Raw genomic sequence first — 6,728 nt, forward strand, 5'->3', positions numbered from 1 at the left:
ATATATATATAGAACACAATAATATTAAAATGTGTGTAAAAATGTTTTTTTGTCTTGTTTTAAATGTAAAATAGTTATGCATAGTTAAAAAAATAATGGAAAATAATCTTCTCTAGTACTGGAGAAACAAACTATTATTTTACATTTGTTTTTTATATAATTATCTCTTTGATATCGAATAGTATCTAACTCTAAAATAATGTGTGATTTAGTCAAATCTTAAAAATTGTGCAATGAGGAATTTGACCTCTACTTTTCATGAGGGGGACTCCTATCCAATACTGGAGAGGGAAATAATATGAAATATGAAAAACAAAACAACATGTATTGACATTTGTGTCATTTTTATTTAAAGTGTAATTACACTTTTACTCTAAAATTCAAAGGAAATAATCATTTTCCTCTCTAAAAAAATTTGATGAACTAGGGGAACTAATGCCCAAATTACAAACCTCTTCAATAAATTGAAGAGACACTATCTAGTAAGAGTTTAACCGAAGAAAAGCTTGGAGCAACATCAAATATGTGAAATCTCCTATCCAAAGATATACTATACTTAGCAAATTCATCTGCAACAGCATTTCCTTCTCGAAATATATGACTACAGTGAAATTGTATGTGAGCAATCAATGTGGCACAACGGTGTGTTTGAAAACACCCAGACCTAAGAATTGAATGATGCATGACAAATCTGTTTCTAGACAAACTTTTCTGAATCCCCTCAGCTGTAGAATTCTCACAATTCAGCTTGCACCACTGAGTAGTGTCCTAATGTCTGAGAAAAGGCGAAGATGAAAGTACCAAAGTGATGGCTCACAATACCACCACAAGAAGCCATGTTTGTTGATGTAGAGAAGGATCAATCTGTGTTCAGCTTAATCCAACCCAACTCAGTGGGTATCCAGCGAATAATAGGATAATTTGGGAGCGCAGTATGCACATTGGAGAGGTTATGATTCTGAGAGCCTTAACAGTGCGAGAACTTTTTCCAATGATCTAATTATACCAAAGTGTCGGATTAAGAGTGGTATTGTTGAAGATTAATTATTTCTACACCTCCAAAGAGTGTAAATGGTTATACCAAAATCTAAGGACCAATCCAGATTACCATAAACCTTCCTACTGCAAGACAAATTCGTCCTTAGCCAAACTGTAATATCGCTGCAAAAAAAGGATGACAGATTGGAGTATTAAGTAGTAGACTCCAGACCTCTTTAGAAAAGAAACAGTCCCTAATAGCATGAATAATTGTCTCAGAGAAATGGTAACATGGACATACGACAATATTAGTCATAGCACGCTTGCAGCGTTGTTCATTTGTTGGTAGACAGTTATTCATTACCCGTCACAGCAGAATGTTAATCCTATAAAGGCCTTTCCAGTGCCAAATAACATCAACCATCAAAACAAATAAGACATTTTGATGACCTGCAATCAAAGAATATGCCGAGTTAACATAAAAGGGATCATCCTACGACCCCAACCAAATCACCATGTCCTCAAATTGTTGGTCCATAGCTGAATGAATAACCACTATTTTATTTGCAATCTCAAGTGGGACTATATCATATAATAGGTGTGTATTCCACTCCCCATCTCCATCAAAAAAATCTGACACCATAGCAACATTGGGGGTGAACTAGTTTTGCGGCCAAAGAGGGGACTACTTGGCCACTCTGGAAATCTACGAGAGTAACTCATTCCCACATTTACATTTGGCCCTAACCACTTTGACCCACAAAGCATCTATATGATTAGTTAAGTTCCAATAGACTTCCATTAAAAAGCTCTGATTTACTAACCTTGATTGTCTGATATTAAGGCCTCCGACCTTTTTGGATCTGCACAACAAATTCCAATTCAACCAGTGGGTCTTGCAGCTTGAATCCTCCTCACCCAACACAAAGGATTTGTAAAGTTTATCCAATCCTTCACAGATAGATATCGATAAAGGGATAGTTTGCATAACACGTGAGAGGAGAGCCTGTAGAATAGAGGTGGTGAGGGTTAAGACAATTGTCTACATTTCTAGTTGCTCAGACGACGCTTAGCATTTTCTAGAATGTAATTATACCAACCTCAGCGATCACCCGGATGTTGAATAGGAACCCCTAAATATTTCCCTAAGTCAGTGGTTTTGGAGAAACCAAATTTAGAGGCAATTTGATTCCTAAAAGTTTCGTCAGCTCAATGATATGTTGAAGTTGTCGAAGGAGCAGAGGTATACGGCTCAGGACTACCACAACCAAGAGCCTGTCTGACCGAAGAGATGGTTGTCATCATGTTAGAGAGGGATGGGCTGGCGGAAGAAGGGATTTCATTTCCAGCTTGATAGTAGAGTCGGCGTACCTTGCACGAGACAATGCTTTTGACCGGATTAGTCTGAAGTACCCGGGCGAAGACTGGTCTTGGACACACATCAACGTGTATGTCCAAGATGGGGAATTGTTGTTGGAGGAGGACGACTCTAGTGTGAAGTTGCTAGTCTTGTGAAGGGAGAGGCGTGAGTGCCATGTAATAGCTTGTAGGACTTTCTATAATTTCTTCTTAACTAATGGATGTATCTGTTTTTTATTCGACTTGCCTTCATATATTTTCCGCATTGTGAGAAGTTAATTATTGTTGGTAAGGTACCTTTGACCTAAAATGACCTCATTAATAGGCTTGTTTCAATTAATTTTGTCACAAAAACGAAATTGGCCGGCCTTTGTGCTTCGAGTTACAATTAGAAACCAAAGATATACTAGCCAGATGTAACCCTTTTAATCATAGCCTAACTTAGCAAATCGAGTGCTACATTGGTCGGAGTTGGTTGTGTACTACTTGTCTCTTTAAAATGGGGCTAACCCCACATTTGAATAGAACAAACTTGACCGTAAGTATTAATACCACAAGTAATTGAATCTTGAATAAGGTAGTCTTGGTCGAGGTAACCCGAAGAAGTTGAATGTAAACATCTCGAAGATAATAAAACAAACCCAACATGGGGAAACAATAACGTTGAATCTTGATCGGGAATAGAAGTAATAGAAACAATTGTTTCTGAGTTTGAACAAGATAATGTTAACCAGAGGGCTAACAATAGATAAAATTGATCTTGGAGGTAGTGATGCTTTCCGTGTTAAATCTGAGTCTGACCAAGTTGAGTGGCTTGAATATGAATCTGGCCAAGGGGAACAAAGTTCACTCCATAGGTGACTATTTATCCGCTATCAAAGGGGACATGGTCCGCAACTTGAGGGGAATTAATATTGAGTTGTCGACCAAAGGGGGACATGCTCCACTCATTGGGATGATTAGTTGATCATCGTCGAAAGGGGACGTGGTCCGTACCTTGAGGGGTATTAATGTTGAGTTGTCGATGAAGGGGGACATGGTTCGCTCCTTGGGATGATTAGTTGACCGCCGTCGAAGGGGGACATGGTCCGCACCTTGAGGGGTGTTAATATTGAATTGTCGACCAAGGGGGGCATGATCCACTCCTTGGGATGATTAGTTGATCATCATTGAATGGGGGCATGACACATGCCTTAAGGGGTATAAATGTTGAGTTTGTTACTCCGATAAAACAGGAAATCAATAATATCTCGTTACCATATATTTTTTTGTGTTATAGGGGTTGTCCGACCACGAGTAGGTCGACATTACACTTGATGGAATAAACGAAAAACAACTTCGGGGGTCTTGATGTTGGGGTTGACAGAACAAGTATGCCATTGCTGCAAGTTTTCAGTTTGGGCAGGCGAGGGGAGCTTGGGTGAAGGAGCCAAATCATCTATCGGCCTCTGAATTAGGTGCACAAGCTGAGAGCTTCTCCCTTGTAGCCCAATTTTCCATCGCCACCATGTACACACCCGTTCTTCTTTTTGTTGCAAGTTGGTCTCCACTTATTGTTAGAAAATCGTGCATGCTCATTTGATAACAACTCTGACCAGAATGTTGGTTGTTGTGGACTGTTCACACCCGGAGGTTGGGAGAGAGAAATTTAATACACAAGTGTGGGGTAGAAACCATAGCCTCGGTATGGTTTAGTGTTGGTCGGCCTAAGATAGCGTTGCATGTTGAGTGGCAATTTAACACTTGGAACTTGACCTGGATTGTTCTGCTAAGGGGTTGGTCGCTGACGGTCAACCATACATGCACATAGCCTCGTGGAGTGATGCCTTTCTCGGTGAAACCAACCAATTACCCATGGTATGGTAGTAGGTCACGGTCGCTCAGCTCCATATTCTCAAACAAGTCCTAAAACATGGTATCTGTCTGCCAACCTTCTTGTTATTCAACTTTGTGGTGATGACCATGGGATCATCATGTTCCCGCATGACGCCCTCATAATCATGACTATCGAACGACATGGGAGGAGCATGTCTATTGACTTGAGAATTTTTTGTGGTTACATGCATAACTTCCCATACATATCGCTTTTGAGTCGGCCTTCCTTTGCCTTAGGTTATTCGGTCTGTATCAGTCTGCATGTCCCCTACTTGGTGGTATGTGAAGAAGATCTTTACTCCTGACCTTGGCACGATTTTGATGAAGACACCAACATCACCAAAAAGAAGAAGAGGGAGAATACTTATCAAGACAAAGAAGACAAAGCTTCAAGAAAAATTAGTCTAAGTCTAAATAGGCACATTTATCCTATACTCTTGAATATACAAGAGTAGTAATGCTCAAACTAATTTTAAAAGAAAATTGAAACACTTCAATTTATTCAAAACAATTTTCAAAAACAGTGTGTAATGGGTTACTGCATCTAAGTAATAAGTTACGTGTATGAGAAAAGAGTTATCCAACTTAAAACTGATCAGAATAATCAATTATTGTCTTGGAGTAACAAATTACTAGTTTTAATAAAGTTGAGTATCCGATTACCCACTTGTTGTAATCGATTACTCTAAATCGAATTTAAATGCCCAGTGGACAGAATGTTTGGGTAATCGATTACCCACTGGTTGTAATCGATTACTAGGTGCTATTTTATCAGATTTCAATTTTCAAAATGAAAGGTTTTCATCCCAAACGAGATGTGTTCACTCCAATTCATTCCTACCTTTTCGTAAGGGCACTATGGGTGATTTGAAAGTCTATTTAAAGGCATTGAATCTCACAAAAAAAACACACAACTCTCATACAAATTTTTGAAAGCTCTTACACACATTCTGAAATTATTTTTCTACACTTTTGGCAACTAGTTCTTAAACTTTCAATGTTGATTTTTCTGAAGTTGCTTAAAGTACAGTGTTTCAAGTTTACCAACTTATAAAGAGAATTATTACTAAGTATACAAAAGAGTTAATTGGATTACAAGTTACATTACTTTCAAACTTGTAAAGGCAATCTGCCATTGTTGTACATTTTTCATTATTATTGTTGAATACTTTCTTTCACAAGGGTGTGATAAGAAAGGGGGTTAGAATCACTTGGAAATGTGTTTTTCCAAGAATGAATAAGGATTAGGGAGTGTGTAAGGTACATAGAGATTTTGGGGTGAGATATTGTAATTGCAACTCATAATCTTTAGTGGAAAAATCTCTTGTGCTGCAAGAGTACTGGACGTAGCCTTCAGTAGACAAGAAGGTGAACCAGTATAAAAATCTTTGTGTATTTTGTTCTCCCTTATCTCTTTTATTATTTATTTGGTTAATTTCTGCATATATTTTCCGCTGCACTTTAACTCTTGATTTTGCAGAAAAATTGGCCATAATTTAAAGTCAATTAATTCACCCCCCCCCTCTTAGTTGCAATCTTAATCTTACACGGTCGTCCTTATTGGTGCTTTGTAGGGGAGTGTTTCCTCAGAGTGTTGAATCGTCATGTTGGGGCAATCGCCTTTGTTGTGCTATCCCTGCAATAAAGCATAGTAGGTGGCCGGCATGTATGAGGTCTTCAATTGTGTCCTATAATTAGGTGCAATTGTTGGTCCTGTGGCCAAATGTGTTGTGGTAGTCATAGTACTTTGTTCGATCTTGCGGCCATACCTTGATGTTTGGATTAGGCTTCGGGAGTTGAACCAGGTGGGTGGCCATGACTTCTTGCAAAATTCTAGAGCGGTTGACATTTAGAGGGGTGTAAGTTGTGTTTTAGGTTTATGGGTATCCTTGGGGGTCATCTCTTGGGTGGTCGCGGATCTCTGGTTGTTTGGTTTCTCGTGAGGGGTTATGTCTATGGTGCTCTTCGAGTGATCAAATGATGTGGGTTTCTTCCAAGTTGATAAATTGTTGGGCCTTGAATCAGAGATCTTCTATAGTGAGATCAGTATACTTGGCTAGCTTTGTTCTGAAAATGTCATCCTTGAGGCCCATGACCAACACATGGAAGGCTACCTCCGGGCTTAAGTTTGGACTTTTATTGCTTCAACGTTGAATCTGTCTAAGTATGCACGGATAGACTTGTGCGAACGTTGTCGAATCTCGGACAAAGGTGTAGGATGACCTTGGCTGTTCTTTGCTGGCTGTGAAGTGAATGTTGAATTGGCTGGCCCAGGTGGACCATTGATCGATGTTCCTGGGGGTAGTCGAGTGAACCACTAGAGAGCGGTGCGCTTTAAAGTTAGTGGGAAGGCCCGACACATGATGGGATTCGTTGCACCATGGTAGAGCATAGATGCATCGAAAGTGTCAAGGTGATCTTGAGGGTTGGAGATGTCGTCATACTGGTCGATGTTTGTTGGGTGGGCCAAATGTTTTGGCATGGGGTAGGACATAATAACGTCAGTGAAGGATACT

The sequence above is a fragment of the Lupinus angustifolius genome, chromosome LG10 (assembly GCF_001865875.1).
Source record: "Lupinus angustifolius cultivar Tanjil chromosome LG10, LupAngTanjil_v1.0, whole genome shotgun sequence".
NCBI classification, from domain to species: domain Eukaryota; kingdom Viridiplantae; phylum Streptophyta; class Magnoliopsida; order Fabales; family Fabaceae; genus Lupinus; species Lupinus angustifolius.